General features: G+C 45.9%; 1 long non-coding RNA gene across 4 annotated transcripts; it reads right to left on the bottom strand.

Annotated features, from left to right (window-relative positions):
• Positions 1 to 7,227: 7,227 nt before the first annotated feature.
• Positions 7,228 to 24,183, bottom strand: LOC133239820 (uncharacterized). 4 transcript variants are annotated; one of them, XR_009733987.1, is made up of 4 exons: positions 24,082 to 24,183; positions 23,690 to 23,823; positions 18,988 to 19,161; positions 7,228 to 7,462 (listed from the first exon to the last, which is right to left on the bottom strand). It is a non-coding gene; the product is annotated as an uncharacterized LOC133239820 (long non-coding RNA). The 4 variants fall into 4 exon arrangements; XR_009733986.1 differs by lacking the exon at positions 7,228 to 7,462 and adding an exon at positions 12,675 to 15,049; XR_009733988.1 differs by lacking the exon at positions 7,228 to 7,462 and adding an exon at positions 15,077 to 17,743.
• Between the last annotated feature and the right edge of the window lie 400 nt (positions 24,184 to 24,583).

The raw sequence follows: 24,583 nt of genomic DNA, 5'->3' as shown, positions 1-24,583 counted from the left end.
TCTCCCACCAGCTGTGTCTCTGTGTCAGTTATTGCAGGGTTGCAAAAACACGTTGTCCACATCATGCTAACACAACCTCAGCTGAAGTCTGTGACCAAATTTTGGTGAAGAAACTGAAATTTTCCAAGACTGTCTTGTGTCTGTTTCCTCAAGTGTGTTCTCAAAGGTTCTGCAACCCAGGAAAAGTTACTTCAGAGTGTAGACACCCACAGCCCATCCCTGAGGGGCTTTCTGGGAGTGCCTCCCATTTTTTCCTCTTCACTTGTCCACATTTGGTTGTGAGCCAGTCAGGGTTCTCCACAGAAACAACCCATTTCTTTAAGGAATCATCTCACACCATTATGAAAGTAAGTCTCAAAACAAACAAACGTTTTGGCAAGTCCCCAAACAAACAAACAAACAGATCCAGTGCCAGTTCGGTAGACCAGCAGGACTCAGGGAGGAGCTGATGCTGGAGTTCAAATCTGAAGCTGGCTGCTTGCAGAATTCCTTCCCTTTGGGGGAAAGTCAGTCTTTGTTCAGGCCTTCAACTGATTGGATGAGGCCCACCCATGTCACACAGGGGTAATAATAACCTGCTTTACCAAAGTCCACTGATTTAAATGTACGTCTCATTTCCAAACATCCTCACAGGAACACCCAGAATGACGTTTGGCCAAATATCCAGGCAGCAAGGCCCAGCCGCGTCTGTACGTGAGATGAGGCACCACAGGGAGGTTCTCAGGTTCGCTCTTCTCTGTCTTGTCTCCCTTTCCCTCACAGTGTGGGTTTCCAGCCGTTAAATCTTTGAGATGGACAGCATTTGTGGTCCCTTAGAGGTGAGAGGACACATGGGAGTGGTCCTCTGTCCCTCCTGTCCGGCCCATTTACCCATTTTAAAATGATACCTAAAGAGATCTTTTTATTACAAACCCTGCATTTTGTCTTTGCCAATTTTCAATTGAAGCAGAGCTTGCATAGAGTGAGGAGCACAGATCCTGAGTGTCCAGCTGGAACCCGCATCCCTGTCAAACTATGGGATGGCCCCATCCAGCCCCAAGTGACCTTGACCCCCTCCCCTCCTCCTCTCTGACCCTCTCCTGCTCATCTCATCTGCAGAACTCTGGAATCTGGGTGGTGGGGTCAGGACACATTCTCAGCAGTGCAAGGACCTCCAGCTTTGTATTCCAGTAGTTCTGATAAGTTCCCATAGTTTAATGCCAGTAGTTCTCAACTCACATGGTTTTTCATTGTAGTTTACCTTTAAATAACATTTACCCTCATCTTCACTGAATGGTGGGCATTAGTCCCTTAGACTACAGGGAGATCCAACCAGTCAATCCTAAGGGAAATCAAACCAGAATATTCATTGGAAGCCTAATACTGAAGCTCTGATGCTTTGCCCACCTGATGCAAAGAGCCAAGACATTGGAAAAGACCGTGATGCTTGGAAAGACTGAGGGCATGAGAAGAAGGTGGCAGAGGATGAGATGGTTGGATGGCATCACAGTCTCATGGACATGAATTTGAGCAAACTCCAGGAGATCGTGAAGGACAGAGGAACCTGGAGTGCTACAATCCCGTGGGGTCACAGAGTTAGACATGACTGGGAAAGCAACTGAACAATAACAAGAACAACAACAGTGACCTCTGGGAGGGGGAAGGGACCACGAACTTGTCTGTGTTTGGCTCCTGACAGGTACTCCATAAAGTCTGTTTCCTCAGTGACTCTGGAGCCAACACTGAGAACCGAGGAGGGCTTGGTCGTTTACTGGGCTCAGATTATGCATGTGGCCTCTGCAAAAGGGAGCTGGAGGCATCACTGGGGTGGCAAAGGGAGCCCAGGGTGGCCTGCACTATTTTCTGCTATTCTCAGCCTGTGAATCACCAGTGTTGTGGTCAGACTGCCCCCTGTGGTCTGATGCACTCAGGAAGCTCTGAAAAAAGAAAAAAATAGAGGCTTTTTGCTTAGGAGACCTAAAACTTAACAGCACACTCTCCCTACCATGGTGTCAGGTAGGGAGAGAATGCATGGGGTGCCTAGGCTTTTGCTTTTGTTCAGGTATAGGGTTGGGGTTCTGGATTTTCAAGGATGCTGCTGCTGCTGCTAAGTTGCATCAATCATGTCCAACTCTGTGTGACCCCATAGAAGGCAGCCCACCAGGCTCCCCGTCCCTGGGATTTTCCAGGCGAGTATACTAGAGTGGGTTGCCAGTGCCTTCTCCATTCAAGGATGCACTATTGGTGAATTTAAAACATACGAGGGAGAATTTAAAGTGTAGGAAGAGAAACCAACAAACAAGTGACCCAAATGGCCAGTTACAGAAATCAACCAAGGTTTCTAAAACAAAGGAGCCTGGGGAGGGGGCCGTGGCCTGGCCCTTCCTCTGGTGTTTTCTGGAGTTCTGCGAGTCAGTCTAGCAAATCATACAACCTGAAGGGGGAGGCACTGGGATTCCTGAGTTTGCAGCCAAGTCTGGCAGAAGTGTGGGGGAGCTGGGGACCCAAGAGTTGGCATCTGAAGTGGGGACAGTCTTGTGGAACTGGGATCATACCTGTGAGGCTGGCCCTCCTTCTGGGGTGGTTAGTATCAGAACTGAGCTGAAGCCCTGGACACACAGTTGGTGTCAAGAAGGGAAAACACACAAACAAAACCCTCTCAGCCAGGACCTGCGAACCCTCTGTAATCTCAATTTTAAGCAACTGCTCTCAACTTCCACCTCCTGTCTTATTGTCTCAACCCTTTGTAGATGAAGAACCTAGAATCCTTGACCTGATGCTGCTAAGCCCCCTCCCACGCCCCCGGATTCAGCCTGTTTTCAGGACGCCTGATGCACAGCGGGTCCTGTCTCCCCACTGGCCCTGCTTGGATGCCTCCTTCCCCTCCCCTTGCCTTCATTCCCCACGGCTGCTTCACGTGGCATCTTCTCCTCCAAAGCTCCTGTCAGCTCCCCATGCCCACTCTCAGCTGCGAGACGTCATGCCAGGTTTTCAAAGAAAATCAAAGCAACCAGAAGTGAATTTCCCCAGTTGTGGGCCCAGGTGTGTCTACGTCTGTGCCCACGTGTGGCGTGTGATTCTCTCCAAGCTCCCTGCACACCTTCCTGTCTCTTCTCCCTGCCCCCCTTCCGCGATCCACACCACCTCCTTTTTCTTTCAGCATCTTTGAGAGATTCTGAGTGGTTTCTGTTTGATGATGACTGCTCTTTGTCCAGGTGAAATATTCCTGTGCTATTTTTCTTTATTTATCGTATTTAACTGCTTGCTTTATACTGATTCTTTTTTGTTTGTTTTTTAATTTGTGCCAGCTCTTAGCTGTTGCATGCAGGATCTTTAGTTGTGACACCTGAACTCTTAGTTGTAGCATGTGGGATCTAGTTCCCTGACCCGGGATCGAGCCTGTTGTCCAGCATTGGGAGCTCAGTCTTAAACAATGGACCACCAGGGCTGTCCCTGTACAATCCACTTTAAAAAGGTTTTGTAGGGGGGTAAACAGAATTGGGTTTCAGGCTACAGGTATTTCTCCCTATGATGCATGATTGTTACTATGAATACCTTCTTTCAATGGGTAACCAATGAGAATAACACAAATGCATCATCCACATTCTCATAACCAGATTCACAATTGCTGCCTCCTAAGCAGACTGCTTCCTACCAGTGTGGACCCTCATGTGATGGTCAAGTCAGCACATCTCTTCTCCTTCCTGAGGCTGAGCTTCCTGTGCTATACAGCAGCTTCCCACTAGCTAGCTGTTTTATGTATGATGGGTTTATAACAGTCCTTTACCTTCGCTTCCTGAATCCAGTCTATATATAGCTACCGAGTTATTTCCAGATTACAAACTTGACAGTGTTATTTTCTCATTTAAAGTCCTTCAGTTTCTTCTCTTTGCTTACAAGACAAATTCAAATATCCAAACCTGAGTCTACATATCCTACAGTGTTTCCTTTTTCTTTAGCCAAAGGAAACATGACTTCCCAAATTCACATTGAAATCTACACCTTTCTATCTTTGCCTATGGGCTTCCTTTTTCCAGGACTGGCTTCACCACTGTGTGTGTGTCTGCCTCATAAATACTGACTCATCCCTTAGACCATAAATCAAAAACTGACCTCACAGCAAAGTTTTCTCAACCTCTCCCCCTGCTCCCACCCCCACACCATAGGAACAGGAACAGCCATTCCTTCCTTTAAGACCCCTCCTCCTCACTGCAGTGAATAGTGATGAACTGTTACAGTGTGGATCTGTTTGATTCAGCTGAAAGCCCCTGCATTCTGGGAGCACATTTTGTTCATTTTGTACCTGATTCTGCCTAGGAACTGGAAATCGTGGGAGCAGAGGAAATGGGTCTCAGGAAGAATGGTGCTGAGCCAAGCTGCCCTGTGCCTGGAATGAGGGCCAAGAGAGTGCTAGAAACTGAGAACCAGGTGATGCCCGAAGGGACCCATTTGACTGTTTCCTATCTTTGTGTAGTTTCTCTCACTTGAGTGCTTTGCCCAGAAACTTCAAGGATGTTAGATTACTATACTCGTGTAACATGAAGCAGGTGGATAAGCCTACATTCTAAATAACTTACTTCCTTTTATTAAGCAGGAGGGACAAACATATTTTCCCCAGAGGCAGATAATTTGGCTTTTACTTAGTGCAGGAAGTATCTTTTTGCTAAGAAACCATTCATTGGAGCCTAGTGTCAGCAGGTGGGAGCCCTGGGCTCCGATGCTGTAGCATCTCAGAGTTGGAGGGACCTAAGTGATCATCCCATTTTCCAGATGAGAAAAGTAAGGTCCCGAAAAGAGAGGGTACTTCCCAGGGGTCCAGAGGCAATTGGCATCTCTGGAGCCACAGCCCCGGTTTCCTGACTTTAAAATTGGTGTTTTCTCAGTTAATCCTAAGACTCATTAATGACACTCTTTCATGGAGGAAATGTCTAGATTTCTGAATAATAATCAGAAGAGAAATCAGAAAATTAAAGAAGATTAAAAGGTGAAATTAAGCAATGTTGTTCTATTTCCTTTTATGGACACTTTTTAATATTATTGCCAAAGTATTTTTGTCATTTTCAACCTAAACCATTTTTTTGTCTCCCTATTTCAAATGCACCTGATGAAGCACCCTCCACAGACTAAGGTACTGAAGACCCCAAGACTCCTGCCTCTTCTCAGCTGAGTTCCTTGCTTCCCCGCCCCAGCCCCCTACTTCCCTGCTGATGCAATGGTTAAAGTGCACATCTAGGTATGATTTACTGCGTTGTCTCCCCAGACAGGTTTTCTCTCTTTTTCTTGCTGGCATGCTGCCCTATTTCCTCTTGATTTCCTCCCTTCTGCAGGGGAATCTGACCATCTGAGCCCTAAGGCCGTGCCACGGTGTCACAGAGAGCTGTTCTCCTCCTTCTATCTCCTCCCGTCCTCAGTGTTCCTGGTGCTGGAGCAGCGCTTGGACCCTCTGACACCCTCCACTTGCCCAGCAGCTCAGCTCTCGGGGGTCGGCGGTGACTGGCTCCCTGAGCTTGCTGAGGCAGGGGCAGTGACTAGCCCCCCGCGTTTTGCAGCCTCGCGTCCCCTCCAGTCTCTGCCGATGAGCCAGGCCTGGGTACAGAGTCCCTGAGGGCCAGGCGGTGGCCCTTGTGTCCCGGCCAGGAGGCACTGCGCCTCCTCAGATGCCCATTCAGTGATTTCTCTGGTTCACTAGCGCCCGGTGATGGGAACACAGCGGGCCGTCAGGGCACCTCCAGGAACAGGCCCTGGAGGACGAAGGAGAGGCTCCTCAGGCCTCGCGGCCCACAGCAGGGAGAGGAGGTGGGTAAGCGAAGCTGAGGGCCCGGATGGACCGGGTCTCGGCTCGGGGGACCCCAGGCGGGAGCCCAAGGACCAGGCAAGCGGCCATCCTCCCATGATCCCTGCTCTGCATCAGGCCCCAATGCCTCTCAGAAGCACCTGGAGCCACGCGCCTCAGAATCATGCCTCAGCTCACCCAGCTCTGGCATCTTGCTGATGAGGGCATGGAGGCGCCGCAAAGGGATGTGACCTGTAGTCGGAGGCGGAGCCGGGACCAGAGCCTGGGGTCCGAAGCCTCCGTCCAGCGTCATCTTTCCACAAGACATCCCAGAGGTGTCTGAGGCTGCTTCTGAGGGAGGAAAGGGGCTGCGGGACCGGACATGCGCGGTGGCGGGCCCGGCTCTGCGTCCACCCGAGGCTTAGTCCTCCTGACCTCGGTGTGGTCCTGCTCCCCGCGGAGGGAACGGCCGCTCGAGGTCGTCCCCGGGAGGCCGCAGGGCGGGTCCCGGGCGCTCCGCAGGGAGAGGGTCCTGGGGCGCTCTGCGCAAAGCCGGTGAGGTGCTGCCCAGCACCCAACACACTTCCGGGCACAACCGACGCTCATGGCGGCCCAAGACCCAAAGCCACCCGTGCGCACGTGAGATGGTGCCTCCCCCAGACCAACCTGAGGCGTCGGGGGCTTGAAGGGCCCATTCTTATTCTCACTGGAAGCAGGACCCCGAGACTGGAGTGTGTGCAGAAGCGGGCAGGCCGGGGGCCCGGGTTCCTGAGCCCCTGAGTCAGGAGCCATGAGTGAGGCCCCTCGAGGTCCAGCGCAGAAGGCGTGGGAGCCCAGGCTCTGATGGGAGAAGTCTGGGCACAGACGAAGAAGGAGAAGAATCCCACGTTCCTATGGTTCTGTCAAAGGTGCTTCCTGTTTCCATGCTCGAGTTATTCTTCGTCTGGTTCACACCTCAGCTCAACGCTGAGGAGACTCAGTCTTGGGTTTTCAAGACCTCGGAGTCTTGTAGGTGAAACAAAGTCGACAGGTAACAGGACTCCCAACTCGTTCATGACTCAAGGACGTCATTCTGTTTCTCTAGGGAGAGAACGAGAGTTCAGAGTGAGGCCTGTCCTGTCAGAGTGGAGCCAGCAAGCTCCTCAGAGCAGAGCCGGGTGGGAACAGAGCTGCCAGCACCTGACAGAGAAAAGAGGTGCTAATCCAGGGCCACATTCTCCCTGGCCTGCTCTGCTGGAGGAGCACGTGGGGAGCAGACTGGGGCCTTTTATGGCCCCAAAACTGAAGAAGAATTTTAGGAGATTCTGTGACTGCTCTCTCTCCCTCCCTTCTTCCCTCCATTTCTATTTTCTCTCCTTTGAAGTAGCAACCATCCTTGCCTTGGACAATTTCTCTCACAGCCCATACATCCTCCAGAGATTTCACTCAGGGCCCATAATCAGAATTAGCCCACATTACTAGACCCAATGTGGATGTTTATCTCGCTCTAACTTTTAAACAGAAATCTTGACACGAACTCAATCATCTCCATTTTGACCCTGCAAGAGTGGTAGACTTAATCCCAGGGTGGCAGAAGCACTGGGTGTTGGTGTTGTCATTAAAACTCCCTCCATTTCTTCACTGGACACAGTCATTTCTGACCACCCAAGGACATCTTGGCTTAAACTACAACTTGTGCTTCATGCATGAGTTGAAATTCTTCATCAAGCCCTGGAAGAAAAATCAATGGTTTTTACAGAAGAAATTACACATAAAGAAAAAAAGGTGGAAGCATCTATTTAAAAAACAGCAACTAAAAAAAAAAAAACAAAAAACAGCAACTGTCTTTAGAAACTGTTTTTGAAAAACCTTGTTTCATTTTTGGAGATTGAGGAAGTTGATCTTTGACAGGAGAAAGAAGGGACAAAGAAACAGGAAAACAGGGGAAATGGATAAAAACAAGTTAATGTTTGCATTGTCATAACTGAGAAATAGTTTGCAGCATAAAAGACATTTACCAGAGGATAACCCCTAGACATGATTTTGACCTTGTTTGGCCACAGTTTCCTCTTCTGTGAAGTAAGGAAGTTGGCTTTGAGGATCTCTGCCAGTTCCAGGCATTGTGAGTCAATGTCTTTCATTGAGAGCAGAAAGGAAGAATCCTACACTTCAGAACCCAGGAGGTTAATGATAATTCTTAGAGACCTATAATTTTAGAACTGCAAAACCACTGAGAAGTAACCACAAAAAATCTAAATGAATAAGAGTTCAACGTGTGGGCTAGTGATGCATTATTATCCCAGATCCAGAGCTTTTCTCATGCAGACAGTAGCAGTTATAAAATATAATGAAAGAAGAATGTGGCTCAAAAAGAAAAACCATGAAATATCTAGGAGCCAAGTTACAAAAACACTCTGAAGTACCCAGAAAGAAACTTACTGAAGGTAAGTTTCTTAGTACAAAAGGTTGTACTAAGAGGAGGCAAAAACATCTAAAGGGAAATCTAGTTCTTAGACTCAATCACCCACGTATCATTTTTTTTTTCTTTAGTAAAACCTGTAATTTCAATGAAGCAATAACATTGTGTTTAACTTGATGGAATAATTTAAATGTTATTTGGTAATAGAGAATCAGTGAGTATAGCCATGCCCTCTGAAAGAGACTACAGAGGGAGATTTGATTATCTTGAACTCGAGGAGCTGTGTTTTACTAACAGCTCAGATCACTTAGTGCTGCCTCCGGCAGAGACAAACAGAAGAGCAGAAGGAACAGAACTGTCTCTGACCAGGACTAGGTAGGTGCCAGGCAGGCTGTGTGGTTTAGGTGCTCTGATGGGTGTATAACATGTGTTCCCCCGTCCTCCCCCTGACGGCCTCCCTGCTGTACTTGGCTCACCCGGGTCGCCCTGATCATTTTCAATTCCTTCCAATCATGTATGAGCTTGTTTCTCTTCCATGCAAGACTAGGTTTCCTAAGAAGACAGAGATGTGAACTCAGACATCAGCCTTCCATATGAGACATGTGGGAGTGAGGGCACGTCTGTGGGCTCAGGAAATTTATAGTGCTGGATGGTGCAAGCAACAGTTCTCAGGTCACTGCTGGGGACTTGTCTGTCATAGGTTTTCAGAAGAGCCTCCATTCCAGGACTGAAAGAATTAAGGATGAAACTAACCAGGAGTACAGACAGAAGTAGATAAACATACTAATAAATATCTTTGAAGAAAACCAAATGTTATCTCTAAGGGTAGCTATAAATTTCATCTATTAGATGAGCAAGCACACAGCCAAAAGCAAGCCAGAAACAATTTTTGCAACACATAGAATATAGGATTAGTGACCTTAAATATACATGGTATTCTGAGAAGTCAGCAAGGAAAGATGAATAGAAAAATGGGTAAAGTGTAAGAGATAAAAATAACCAAAAAACATTTTTCAAAATGTTCAACCTCAGAAACATTTTTTTTAAATATATTAAAACAAAAAAGAAAATATTCCCTCATTCAATTTGGAAAAATTGAAAAAATTCTTAAAACCACTAGTAATGAGAATATTGGCTGTCAAATATACTTTTTAACATTGTCAGTAAGAGGATAAAGTGGTACAACATTTCTAGCATGGGCAATTGGGAAAAACCCATTAAAACTTGAAAAATGCATATATATATATATATATATATATATAGAGAGAGAGAGAGAGAGAGAGAGAGAGAGAGAGAGAGAGAGATTCCACTTGTAGGAATTTATACAAAAGTGTTATATAAATTCCTCAAGATATATATATATATATATATGGTCATACAAATTTATGAGGCAAATTCATTTGAACAGATGTAAAATTTTTCCCAGATAATATTTAAGTGGTAAAAACACATTGGCATTGAGTGTGAAGTAAGATTCTATGTTTTAAATTAAAAATAAATATTTACACAATTTCATTTGCAAAGGAAAAGAGCTGAAATATTCTGAATTGTAGGTAGTAGTTATAACTGAAGGGTGGGCCTATGGGTTTTTAAAAAATCTTTCATTTTTGCATTTACTTATGACCTGAAATTCTGGGTGTTTTTAGTTGAAACTTCCTGATGTGTATTATGTTTTATAATGAGAAAAACTGTGATAGATTTAATGAAAGTAAACATTAAAATTAAAATCCTAGAAATAATTGGGTATATTTCTCCACTAATTTTTAACCAATACAAACTTTTTCTTCCTTTAAAGTGGATTCTCCAGGAAGATTATAACCCACCACCATTCTGGATCTTCCTTTCAAGTAGCCCTGAAGATCCAATCAACTGGGCTCTAAATCTTTTCTAATGAACCTCCTCACCGGCAAGGGGCTGGCCTTACCCTCCTTTTGTAACAGCCGGACTCCCGCCCTACCACTGGCTTTGGATGCTCCAGCTTCTGCCTCACGGGGACGCCGCCTCCATAGATGTGGGCACAGGAGGGCCTCAACCCCAGATCTGAAACCCCAGGTCTATGCAAACCCAAGGTGAGTGACAGCTGGGGCTCAGGGAGCCAGAAAGGATGGAGCAGTCACACTCCTCCTGCTGATGCAGGTGCAGGGCCCTGGGGTAGGAGGTTGTGTCTACTCTGGTCCTGGAGGCCCTGAGCTCCTCGGACTTCTGACTGTGTCCTTGATCCTTCCCACCAGACCTTCCAGGACCTCCGTTCCAGGACAATGAGGCTCCTCCATGTCTTCCTCACCGCTCTCTTGATCCTCTTCCAGGTACTGCCGGGTAAATACCAACCAGGATGCCCTTTCTTATCATTACTTGGTTTTTCCTTCCCTAAGTTAACCATGATCAGAAAGTAAAGCATGACAGAGCTACTAGTAGGTCACTTCCACACTCAAATTAGGCATTAAGTGATTAGAGAATTCTTTCCAAAGCATATTGTTGCATCTTCATGACCTTAAATGTCTTATTCGTGGTAACTCTCTCCCTCTTCTCTTTTCCCTGGAATGAGCTGGATGATTTGCGAACTAAATCAGTTGAATCACTTGACTGGTATAACCCAGTATGAGACAAACTTCCTTTATCAGGCCTGGACCGGACACCTCTTGCCACATGACACGGTGTGACCTTGAGTTCTGCTGGACAAGGCTTCCATCTGACGAGGCTGTGAGAGCTGGGTGGGTTTTGCATGATGGGGAGGTGGGGTGACTGGTGAGGCACACGGGGCAGTGGTTACAGACCCTGCGGTTAACACCCAGGTGTTCCTGTGACAGGAAGGGTGTATATATATATATACATATATATATATTTTTCTTTCTTTTGGCTGTGCTGGGTCTTCATTGCTGCACGGGCTTTTCTCTAGTTTTGGAGAGCGCAGGCTACTCTCCAGTTGCAGGGCACACGTTTCTCATTGCAGGGGCTTCTCATTGTGGAGCCCGGGCTCTGGAGCACAGGCTCACCGTGGCGTCTCAGGGGCTTACTTGCTCCCACACGTGGCATCTTCTCAAACCAGGTTCATCAGCATCACTGACATCTTACATCAGAACAGATAGTGAGGGATACGAGGGGGATGTTTGCTATTGGTGTTTAGCTGGGAAAGAAGGGGATCCCAGTCAGATGGTGAGACCCCCAGATTTCCACATGGGACTTCCACAAGGCTTCATATAAATGTCTTTTCCTTTTCCAGACAGCACTAGGGTGCTCAATTTTGAAAGACCCTGCCATCTTCGGGGTGGAATCTGCCTGAAGCAAGGGATGCCGAGCTGTGAGCCCTTCAGAGGACCCTGCGGGCATCCACCGTTTGCTGCAAAATAAAGTCGAGCTGATGGAGGCAGCCCAGCTGAGGAACCCAGCGAGAGACCATGAGCAGGTCTCCTCTTGTGCAAATAAAAGCAGACAGTTCTCACATCTACACAATCGAGTGTTTTATCATTAGGACTGATGTTTTCCATGGCAGGGTAGGCAGTGGGAGGGAGACAGTTATTATGCTTTAAATTCTTACCTGGAAAATTCCATGGACAGAGGAACCTGACAGGCTACAGTCCATGGGGTTGCAAAGAGTTCTGCACGACTGAACACAAATGTTGCAACAGTGTTTTCATTCACAGAGCAAATGTGACCCTTAAGCCACTTCAGCCCGAGGCTGGAGTCCTGAGAGAGGTTCAGTCATTTGGTGTCTTCCTTGTTCACGTGACTTGTCCAAGGTGTGGCCCCATCTGTAGTTTGCTGAGTAGGCTGCCTCTCCATACAGGTGTCACTCTCCTCCCTCTGGGGAGGGAACAGGCCTTGACAGGACCGCAGTTCTTTGCAGTTTACAGAGCAGGTTTAGGGTGGGAGGTTGGAGACAGGATGCAAGGTGCCCAGGAAGCCGGTGACAAAGAGGAAGGACAAAAGACACGAGCATTCTTCCAAAACCTGAACAATCTCACAGGAAAGAGTGTGACTGGCATTGCGGTGGTGTGACGAGGACCAGTTCTATAACTGGGTACCAATCAGTGATGAGTGGGCTTCCCTGGTGGCTCAGATGGTAAAGAATCTGCCTGCTATGCAGATTTCTGGGTTGGACAGAACCCCTGGAGGAGTAGACAGCAATCCACTCTAGTATTCTTGCCTAGGAAATCCCATGGACAGAGGAGCCTGGTGGGCTACAGTTCATGGGATCGGGAAGAGTAAGACACCACTGAGCAACTAACACTTTCACTTGACTTTCAATCATGAATAATTAAAGAAAATTCAGAACAGGTTAGCAGATGAACAACCAGTGTACTGTTTCTGGCTTCTTTGTTTTGCCTCAAGTTTTATTTTGTTTTAATTTCTCAGCCAAAGTCACATATTTCAAGCCTCAGCACCATCATAAATTATAACATCTGGTAAGGAAAGTCACTGCATTCTTCTTTATAAAAATTATCCAGCTTATTCTTGCAAATTTTCCCTTTACAGGGTATTTTAAAATCAACTTAGTCAATAAAAAAATATTTTTAAATCCTAATTTCTAGATTATCACTAGTGTATGGAAAGTCATGAGCCAATTTATCATTCTTTTAAAATGTATAATAATTTTCACTTGATTCTAATACTTAATCCTTGAGGAAGGAGACCAGTAGGACATCATGCAGTAATAAAGAATTCAGTATCTAGAGTCAGATTCCTGATTCGAACTTTAATTTCACCACATACAAACTCGAACACCACACTGAATATCTCTAGTCTTATTTTTTCCCCATGGATACCATTAGGGATGATATTAGTATTGGTATAATGTAAGACTAGTTTATTCGGGTTGTAGGAAGGCCATCATAATCACCTGCAACACGCTTCACTTGGTGGGTTCTGATTAATTGTATAAATATAGGATGAGTAATCAGCCATCATCTTGAGATGAGAGGAAAATATAAGAATTCTTGAGTCAGTCACTCTGAAGACATTTGTTACAGAAAAATGCTTCATTCAGAATAAGGGGGATCATTTCTTATGAGAAGCCCAAGATTTTCTGGGTGAGAAAAAACTGAAATCTCACCCCCCAGCTGCTGAGGCTTAAGTTAGGGATGGCTCAGCCCAAGCCTGGTGACAGAGGAGAGAAACAGCAGGTTAAGGGAAACCAGGAGGAGGGTGCCTGGATGTCTGTTAGCATCACTGACCCCATCTTGGGCTCGTGCAGCTCCTGCCGTCCTTCTGTTGACCCTGCCCAGAAATGGCCTGTGTGGTGAATCACGTCTCTGTCATCAGGGTCTTGTAGTTAATAGATATTGTTTAATAACCATTAGGACCAGGCAGCCTCTATGCTCTGTTAGTCCCCAAACAATGAGGATAAACTTCCCTGATGTATTCCCATGTGACTAGTTACCTTATCACAAATCTTAGGAAAATAGATTCCTATTTCCAACCCCCCACCTGCATACACCAGGTTAACAACAAAATAGCCCCAGTGGCTCCTCAGAGGGAGCCTTGGAGTCCTGCTCTGTGAGTAAGTAAGGTGCTCCCCCAACCTTGGTAAAAAATGGACTTATTGATTATACCCAGCAGCCTCCTCATTTTTTGATCTCAAGATGCCATCTCAGTCTGGTGAGCTGTTTTCATTCCTTCTGTCCTTCATCAGGGGCACTAAGCCCCTGTCCCAAACTTGTTTTGATTCAGGCTTTGGCTAAGGAGCAAAGCCCTTCGACTTTCACTTACCCTGGAACTATGCTGTGTTTTATAGCACAAGAGTCAAGAACATGAGGCTTTATCGGTCATTAGACATCACCATGGCCTGGACAGGGTTCTGAATCAGCAGGGTCATTCCTAGAGCACAGATAAAGCCCATTGTCAGATGCAGGGGGACCGTCTTCTGTACAAACTGAGCCAAGTGACATGCTACAATAGATCTCAGACACCTCTCAGCATCTGAAGAGAAGTGAGTCCTAAACCCTGTGATAGTTTTCCTTCTCAAAGTCCCATTCAGTTAAGTACAGGAGTGACTATTGGAAAAATAAAAGATTGTATCTTGACTGTACTTGTGCCTGAGTTGAAGTAGTGGATGGTACTAACTTCATGAAAGCAAATGGGAAAACGTCATCTGAACTACTCACAGGTTCCCATAGAGTAAGTGCTCCATCAATTTTAATCATTCTTTTAGATTTTTATTTTTTTGATGTGGACCATTTTAAAATCTTTATTGAATTTGTTACCCTATTGCTTCTGCTTTATGTTTTGTCTTTCTGACCACAAGGCATGTGGGATCTTGGCTCCCCAGTCAAGGTTGGAACTCACATCACCTGCACTGGAAGGTCAAGTCTTAACCACTGGACTGCCAGGGACATCCCATCTATTCATTCTTATTTTTACTGTCATCATCATTGTTGTTCTCTTCTGGTCCTGCACCCATTAAAAGCTAACAAAAGAAACCCCTCCAGCTTTGCTCGGAACATTGTTAATCGTTGCTCCTGTTAATGTCACGTGGTTTCGAAGTCCAGTGAATATTTTAGTTAGTACTCAGATTAGAATTGAACACTGTCTTCCACATGCAGTCGCCCTGATTGGACCTATAAAAGAAGCTTTGGGTTGCTTTTTATTCAACCCGCTGAAGTGCTGTTTGTTTTCTCCTTTCCAGGAACTTGCGAGGAGTCTCTTCTGAACCAGCCTTGAAGCTGTCTTACCTCCTCATCTTTGTTGTCTTCTTTTCTCAAGTGATCCCAGGTAAATGGTCTCTGGCATTTCCCTGTCATGTCTGAGTTCAATTTCGTTTCTCCAACCTGCTCCACTTTCAGAGAGATACCCTGGTGTCCCCAAAGCACCTCAGGGATGCTAATGTGGGAAGAGTAGAAAAGGGAAGTTTCCCAGCTGGGTTTGCAGAAGGCTATCTGCCCTGGAGGCATAGAGAAGAAACCCTGAAATCAATGGGAAAGAATGGAAACAAACCGTCATCTGCTTTCTTTAAAGTCTAATATGATGACATAGTCATAACATACACAGTCTCCTTTTTGAAACCTTCCACCTACTGACGTGTGTCTGAGCTGAGAGCAGTACCTAAAGTTTACTGTTTGCCTCATTCCAGAGGCATTTTGTTCCTGGCTGCAGAGCAAGAAAAAAGAGGAAGCTTAGAGGTATTCTTTAGGAGATAATTCATATAGGTAGAACCACAGCATTTTGGGAAAAAACATGGATGTCTATTCTGCCCCATATCTTGAGCAAGCGGTGGCAGGGATGAGAAAAGAAGGGGAGGCGGGGGTCTGAGCCCCTGTGTGATTGCTCCCCGCATCACAGAAGTGCTGAATGTCACAGGACATCTCAGAGGGCAGTAAGATCACTTGGATGTGCGGGAGGAGAGTGGCTGGTGTGGCTGAGAGGCGCTGGAGGGTCCCTGAGAGCCGGCACCTTGCCTCCTGCAGGGAGTCTTGTCTTTTTCCGCCATGTTGAGCTTGGTGCCCAGCACCCTTCGTCCTCTGTCTCCCCTCAGTCACTTCCTACAATCATCACATCACACCATGTGGTCGCTCAGTCGTGTCCAACTCTTTGTGACCCCATTGTTTGGCCAGGCTACTCTGTCCTTGGGGTTCTCCAGGCAAGAATAATGGAGCGGGTAGCCATGCCCTCCACCATGGGATCGTCCTGACGCAGGGATCTATCCCAGATCTCCCACATTGCAGGCAGATTCTGGACCATCTGAGCCACCTAATGTAAATACATTCATTGGACCAATCATTCCTTTTCTAGGTCTCATTGCCCGGGGCTCCTCGTGCTTCCCAGGGTGTTAGCTCACAAAACCTGACAGATAATGAGCTAAGTGAGCAGGGGCTGGATGGATGCAGTACCCCCCCCGATGCCCACCCCCAGACCCCGTTCTTTGTCTGCTTCTGGTCAACAAGCCGATCTCTGCTGTGGGCTCATTGGACACAGTCACTGATTCTGTGGCCTCACTCAGATGAGTGACCCCAAGTCAGTTTCCCCACTGAGCTAACTTTCAATCAGAATGAAGGGGGTGTAGATTCCCTTCCTCCACTGGGCTCTGAGGGGATGTCCTGGGTAAAAATGAAGACAGAGCTGCAGAACTCCTCATGTGAGATTTTTGGCACAGCGCTAGGACATCAATGGGTCCCAGCAATGGGCAGTCGAGAAGTCAGAGCTCCCGGGTCACAGCTGCCATGATGAAGCCACGCATGGCATGGGTGGGCATCAGGACAGCCTCCAGGATGTGACAAAGAGCTGCAGGTGTGAGGACCCATGATGAGTAAGCTCTCTGCTGGAAGCCAAGTGCTAGCACCTTCCCTCCAGCCTGTGGGTTGGAATCAGCAGTTCAAGAAAGTGGAAACAAGGTTGATGTCCATGAGTGGGCAGAGTGGGGAGTGTGACCCTGCTGCCAGCCCTGGCATTGACCCCTCAGGGCGTTGAACCCCCAGGGCAAAGCCAATGAGAGCCAGCCCTCTGACCAGTCAACCTGGGCTCCAAAGCTGGTGACCTCTACTAATGACCCAGAGTGGACAGGCTGGACTTAGAGGGTCCTTGGGGGGCCCTTGCTTATCTCCCCCACCTGCTAAGAGGCAGGAAAAGCAACCTTTTTTTTTTTTTTTTTTTTGTTTTTGGCTGTGCTGCGTCTTTGCTGCTGAACCTGAGCTTTCTGCAGTTGCGGTGACTGGGGGCTCCTCTCTAGTTGTGGTCCTCAGGCTTCTCATTGTGGTGACTTCCCTTGTTGCGGGTCCTGGACTCTACATCACAGGCTCAGCCACCTGGCACATGGGGTTAGGTACCAAGGCATGTGGGATCTTCCAGGACCAGGAATCAAACCCATGTCCCCTGCACTGGCAGGAGGACTCCCAGCCACTGACCACCAGAGAAGTCCCAAACCAACCTTAGTCCTGGTTTGGAGCCAGGCAGGTTATTCCTTTTCTCTTTTAGAAACCTCTCTCCCCTCAGCTGGTGCCCTGATCATTCTAGGTCCTTGGCTTCAGGGTCTTAATATTTAGATCTTTAATCTTAATTGTAAGACTTATCTGAGAAACCCTGAAAGCAGGGGTATGTTCTTAGCCTGGGAATAGTGAGTGACCTTCAGAGTATTGCTGACACTCTTCAACTGCGTGGGGCATATGTGTGAGTATGTTCACAGATTTTAGTAAATATCTGAGGGCTGTGCTACCATCTTGTCTTCAGTGGGATCCCTTGCCAGGAAGATGAAAACACAAACTTACAAAATTTTAATGTGGTGTTTCCAAAAGACATCTGATAACCCCACAATGGTGCATTTCAGAGGGCACAATAACAGGCTGTAAATGTCAGCCCAAGAGAGCTGTTTACACTCTCTGATCCTAGTTTCCAAATTACAGCATAAAATTTCTATTCACAACAAATTTGAAATTCAGCCTTTCTCCTACTGAACAAGCAAGTATAATAGGAGGGACAAAGTGAGGGAAAAGAGGTGCATAAGACAGAATACTTTCCTGGCAGTGTATTTTGGGGATTCCTGGTTGAACTGAATTATTTCTTCCCCCGGATCGTGATCTCAAGACTTTCTTCCAAAAACAGACATTTTTGTTCTTTCTTTAGGTTGTAGAATGCTTAATTTGTGTGACTCTCACACAAGTGTGTGCCTGGGAAGAAAATAAATTGTCTTCATCACATGGTAAATACACTTCTGCTGTATGATGGACTCATGTTTGATGGAACTTCCTGAATTAAGTGAATTGAGGAATTCACATTTAATGGATCATCCCTGAATTACATTGGAAAGCTGAAGACTCATTCTATCGTTTTCTTTATTCATCGACTATTCTGTCAACATCTATTGAACACCTACTGTGTGCTAGAAACTGTACTGGTAGCTGAGGCCATGGAACCAAAGTCTCTTCTCTTACACAAGTTGGGTGAATGAAGCATGTCTTCCCAGTGAAGGCCATGTGTGAGCTGAGACTAAAAAAGAAAGTACAAATAAGGCAGGCAAAGTCGGAGGACAAGTAGCTTAAGTGTGTTTCAGTGTGAGGAGAACACAATACGCCAGAAAGACGACTGCCACTGTGTCAGGGGTTAGTTTGCAAACCAGGCTGATGAAACTCGAGAAAGTATGGCAAACAGGTGAAGGACGTGAGACACTAGAGAATTTGTCCTTCATCCTTTTAACAGAGAAACACTGAAAATTTTACATGGAGGTGTGACGAGGGATGGAAACATGGAGAGACTGGGAACTCAGAAGCCACTGAGATTATCAGCAGCGACCACAGCTGCTTCAGAAAGCAGTTTGCTGTCTCTTGTGAAGTTAAGAACATGTTGACCATGTGGAAACCCATATGCCAATGGAAACACAGATATCCTTTCACAAAGGGACACAAAACTTCAGTGACTTTTCATACCATAACACGCACACACACACACTCAAAGCTCTTTCCCTCAGTCCATACATTTGTAGACAGAGATTAACAGGTTGGCTTTCCTGGGGCTCAGTGCTAAAGACTCTGCCTGCCAATGCAGGAGAAACAGGAGATGTGGGCTTGATCCCTGGGTCAGAAAGATCTCTTGAAAAAGGAAAGGACAACCCACTCCAGTATCCTTGCCTGGAAAATCGCATGGACTCAGTCCATGGGATCACAGAAGAGTCAGACATGATTTAGCAACTAAACCCCACCACCAACAAATGAGGTTGTGGAGAACATCCATTTCAACAGTCACAGGAGCAGAGACTGAGACCTAGGAAAGGCAAGGCCTGTCCAGAGTTAATCAGCTAAGGGGTGGTGTGGCCAGACTTCCATCTGAAATCTTCCCATCCAGTTCATGACCTCATGCACTCAGAAAGACCCCACAGGACCCGAGTGAACAGTGGCTCTTTTTTAACAGGACTCACCTGTGGGGAGTGTCTGCTGCTGCTGTGGATACTCCGATGCTGAAACTAGACGATGCAGCAGTGTTTCTTCTGACTCTTGCATTCTCCAGGCAGGATGACACACCCATGGATGTTCTGATACTTGCAGGCACCATCGATTTTATCACATTCAAGGTTTTTCTTTTTTTCCTTTCCCTATAAAGAAGAGCAGGTGAAAAACAAACAAATAAATAAGACCTGTGTAACTAAAGCTACCAGAATTCATCTTATATAGCTGCTGCTGCTGCTGCTAAGTCGCTTCAGTCATGTCTGGCTCTGTGCGACCCCATAGATGGTAGCCAACTAGGCACCTCCATCCTTGGGATTCTCCAGGCAAGAATACTGGAGTGTTTTGCCATTACCTTCTCCAATGCATGAAAGTGAAAAGTGAAAGTGAAGTCGCTCAGTCGTGCTGGACTCTTAGCGACCCCATGGACTGCAACCTAACAAGCACATCCATCCATGGGATTTTCCAGGCAAGAGTATTGGAGTGGGGTGCCATTGCCTTCTCTGTCTTATATAGCAAGGAACTCCAAATTACAGTTCACAGGGACACAACTGGCACTCTACTTGATTTGATGTGACCTACAAGCTTAGAATGTTTTTCCACATTTTTAAAAATTATACTAAGAACTGAGAATGGGACTTAAATTGTTCTATAGGAAGGTGATCAAGCTCATTCATTTAAACAGGGTCTACTGGGCTTCCCTCAGGCTTCCCTGATGGCTAAGCTGGTAAAGAATCCCCCTACAAATGGAGGAGACATAGGAGATGCAGCTCCGATCCCTGGATCAGAAAGATACCCTGGAGAAGGGAATGGCAACCTACTACAGTGTCCTTGCCTGAGAATCCAATGGACAGAGGAGCCTGGTGGGTGACAGTCCATGGGGTCGCAAAGAGTGGACCACAACTGAGTGACTAAAAAACTGGACCTGCTTCGTTAATGAATTCTGAGCAGAGTTGACATTTCCCTTCAGGGCTGGGGCCCTTAATCCCAAGTACGAGAGTCCTGAGAGCACATTGTTCAGACACAAGACCAGGAGCACCCACGGTGGTGGCTGCTCCTTGGGGGTCGGGGGTCTGATCAGAGCACCCAGGCCCTCCCGGGTTGGCGTCATTAGAGCACGAATAAACTTTGGCTCTTTGAAGGTGCTAAGATCTGGAGGTGCTGTCAACACAGCACAGCCTGGAGCATGCTGTATCCTGAGGAGGGCTGCAGGGATAATGCAGGACCCCCAGTTTAGCTTGGATTGCAAGTGAGGAACACATAACCTTGTAGGATAAGTATGTCCCGAGTGATGCACAGATCATACTTGAGCTAAAGTATTTGTTGGTTTTATGTAATTCAGTAAGTAAATTAGTTTTCTGCGATTGTTGAATATTAAATAAAACAAGGTCTTTGGAGTCAAACCTATCTGGGCTTGAGTTAAAGTGCTCCCTACATTCAATCTGCACTCCTTTGAACAAATTACTTCATCTCTTGCTCCCATCTTGTAAAATGGCCTGCCGCATAAATATTGCTATGAGGAATATATTTGGGATAAGACATTAAAAGTTTTATCGTTTTAGTTAAAGTGGAAGTTCAGTTCACTTCAGTTCAGGCGCTCAGTCGTGTATGACTCTTTGTGACCCCATGAATCGCAACACGCCAGCCCTCCTTGTCCATCACCAACTCCCAGAGTTCACTCAAACTCATGTCCATCGAGTCGGTGATGCCATCCAGCCATCTCATCCTTTGTCATCCCCTTCTCCTCCTTCTCCCAATCCCTCCCAGCATCAAGGTCTTTTCCAATGAGTCAGCTATTTGCATTCGGTGGCCAAAGTATTGGAGCTTCAGTATCAGTCCTTCCAATGAACACCAAGGACTGATCTCATTTAGGATGGACTGGTTGGATCTCCTTGCAGTCCAAGCGACTCTCAAGAGTCTTCTCCAACACCACAGTTCAAAAGCATCAATACTTCAGCACTCAGCTGTCTTCACAGTCCAACTCTCACATCCATACATGACCACTGGAAAAACCATAGCCTTGACTAGATGGACCTTTGTTGGCAAATTAATATCTCTGTTTTTCAATATACTATCTAGGTTGGTCATAAGTTTCTTTCCAAGGAGTGAGTGTCTTTTAATTTCATGGCTGCAGCCACCATCTGCAGTGATTTTGAAGCCCCCAAAAATAAAGACTGGCACTGTTTCCACTGTTTCCCCATCTATTTGCCATGAAGTGATGGGACCAGGTACCATGATCTTAGTTTTCTGAAAGTTGAGTTTTATGCCAACTTTTTCACTCTCCTCTTTCACTTTCATCAAGAGGCTTTTAAGCTCCTCTTTATTTTCTTCCATAAGGATGGTGTCATCTGCATATCTGAGGTTATTGATATTTCTCCTGGCAATCTGGATTCCAGCTTGTGCTTCTTCCAGCCCATCATTTCTCATGATGTACTCTGCATGTAAGTTAAATAAGCAGGGTGATGATATACAGCCTTGACGTACACGTTTTCCTATTTGGAACCAGTCTTTTGTTCCATGTCCAGTTCTAACTGTTGCTTCCTGACCTGAATACAGGTTTCTCAAGAGGCCAGGCACATGGTTTGGCATTCTCTTCTCTTTCAGAATTTTCCACAGTTTATTGTGATCCACACAGTCAAAGGCTTTGGCATAGTCAAGAAAGCAGAAATAGATGTTTTTCTGGAACTCTCTTGCTTTTTCAATGATCCAGAGGATGTTGGCAATTTGATCTCTGGTTCCTCTGCCTTTTCTAAATCCAGCTTGAACATCTGGAAGTTCACGATTCATGTACTGCTGAAGCCTGGCTTGGAGAATTTTGAGCATTACTTTACTGGCGTGTGAGATGAGTGCAATTGTGTGTTCGTTTGAGCATTCTTTGGCACTGCCTTTCTTTGGGATTGGAAGTAGTCAACATGATTTACTATTATTATTAGTGTTGCTGTTAGTCACATGGAAATGATTTGTAAGCCATAACGTCCCCTGTAAATGTTTTCTATCACCATTACAATTTATGGGTTTACCACCAACTACTTAAGGGCAATCATGGGAGGCTATTTTTCACTTCTTTAAGCTTCTCTTTCATTATTTGTAAAATGGAGCATGTCGCATATGCTATGCTTCTCTCAGAGTTGATATTATTCCATTTAGCACATCACTAAAGTTTAGCACAAGTTGATGAATCAACTTGAGCTTCCCTACTCTAGGCTCCAAGGTCATGCACTATATCACCCGACCAGTTGCATCTGCCACTGACCCGATGTTGTCTGGATAAGACACACAAGTAAGAAGAAGAGAGTGTACAGTAACTTCATGATGGGAAAGCAGTTTTTGGAATTCCAAGTAGTACAAGGGTCTGGTGGCACACCTGAATCGGGGCAGGCGATCTGGGAGAGAGTGTGAAAATTTCAGCTGGACAGAAAGTGCTTTTATCCTAGCAGAGATATTCAGCTGGGCCTGGGCCTAATTTGAGGATGTTTCATCTATCGACACATGGTCCAAGTGTTTGCCTGTCATAAAGGAAGCGGGTTGCAGGAAGTCAGGGTTTCTACACTGATTCTCACTTCTGCTTATGGCTCTGGGGTTTGGTGCATTTTTTGGAGAAAAATCATTAAACATTGAATTCTGTTAGGAAATTATTCATTTCTTTTTTTCACCTTTACTTCATGTCTCTGCATCTGTCCTTTTCTCCTTTCAGAATAAATACCCTTAATCCATAGGTCACAAAGAGTTAGACACGATGGATTTACTGAACAACAACAACCCATCACAAATACACATTTTACAATAGAAAAATGAGAAGGAGTTTTGGAAATTAAAATGATCTTTTGTCACTCTCAATATTTTTTTTTTCTTTTTGCTACCATTTACAGAGAGACTTGATCCATCCTAAGCAACCACTTGCATAGACCACAATCAGGTGAGGCTTTATGGGCTAGAGTATTTCTTAATGCAGATAATTCATCAATGTATTCTTGAGTGAAAGACACCAAAGAATACCAGATAAGGGGCTTCCCAGGTGGCCCTAGTGACAAAGAGCCCACCTGCCAATGCAGGAGATGCAGTTTTGATAACTGGGTAGCTAAGATCCCCTGGAGAAGGGAATGGCAACCCACTTCAGTATCCTTGCCTGGAGAATCCCATGGACAGAGGAGCCTGGTGGGCGACAGTCCATGGGGTCACAAAGAGTTGGACGTAACTGAAGTGACTTAGCACACACACATACCAGGTAAATCATTGATATTTTTTGCATATCTTCCTTCTCTCCACTTGGTTTTGCTTTACAGTGTTCATATCTCTCTTTTTCTTTATATGTAAGTCTTCAAAGTAACAAGTCCTGTTTTATTATCTTACAGTCTCAGCACCTAGAACAGTGGCTGGAATAGAGCAGGTAGTCAAACATTTGTTTCTATGAATAGGTACTAGTGTGGAAAAGTCAACAAATAAGTGAATAAATAAATGGATGAATGGAGGGAATGAGGGAAGGAAGGAGAAAAGAAAGGAAGGCTTGGGCATAATCCTTAGGGTTTTGAAGGTCTGGAGAGAGTCCATTAAGTTGCTTTATCCCAACGTGTTCCCAAGCACAAGCACCCACTCACCCATTCCCAACATAACAGGTCATAGCAGGTCATAACACGTCATGGTCTGTAGCCTTCCCTCACCACCTCTCTTTCATCTTACCTGAAGTATATGTTCTGACGTTTTTCTCTCTGTCCTGAGGCAACTTAGCAATAAAATGTTTTCACTTTTCATCTTTTGATCAGCATTTGAATCTTTCACTAAGTGGAATTCTATTTTAGTTTAGTGACATCAACCTAAAAACAGAGCAAGTGTTTGTAGCAAGCTGTTTAAATAAGTCTTACTTAATTCTACAGAATATCTGTGGGGGTTTTACTTCCTTGGCCCCAGCAACAATAATAGAAAAGAAAGTATAGACTATAGGCATTGGCCGCATTTCTCTCTTGTACTTTTATACTGAAAGTGTTTCTTTACACTGATTCCCTAATTGTTACCCATCTATTCCCACCCCTTCTTCAACTACAGATGTCTCTGACTCTCTCCTGGAAACCTACCTTGCAGAAGGATCATCTGCCCTTCTCAGGTGGACTGCAGCAGAGACACTGGGGAGCCTCTGTCTACAACTACATGCTTAAAGGCCAGATCAACAAAGGGTGGAGGAAGGGGTGAGTGAGGTCACACAGGATGCCTCTTGATCCCCGTTGGCAGGAGTCATCCTGGTGGAGCGGTGGGGGACAGCCAGACTCGATGGCATTGTTGACACCAAAATCTTTGTTTTCTCTGCCCACTGGAGCCAAATAAAATTTGCAGAGGCAGAGTTTGGGACAAACAGAAAGATGGTTTTAATCATTAAGCCGGCAGAAGGGAGAACACAATAGGTTCCTGCCTCAAGGAGCCTGTCTCCCCTCCATCGGGAATCCAGAGGATCATACAGTCAGGGCTCACAGTCAGGGCTTGGAGATACGGGACAAAAGGTGTAGGGGTCCTGAATTCTCTCTTTTTGCACTGTTTGGAATCAGTCACTAGGCAAGTGTCAGGTAGCTAGGTATTTGGGTC

This window comes from Bos javanicus, chromosome 27 (assembly GCF_032452875.1).
Source record: "Bos javanicus breed banteng chromosome 27, ARS-OSU_banteng_1.0, whole genome shotgun sequence".
Classification (NCBI taxonomy): Eukaryota; Metazoa; Chordata; class Mammalia; order Artiodactyla; family Bovidae; genus Bos; species Bos javanicus.
The sequence above is the reverse complement of the archived record's forward strand: the minus strand, read 5'-3'. Positions and strand labels throughout refer to the sequence as shown.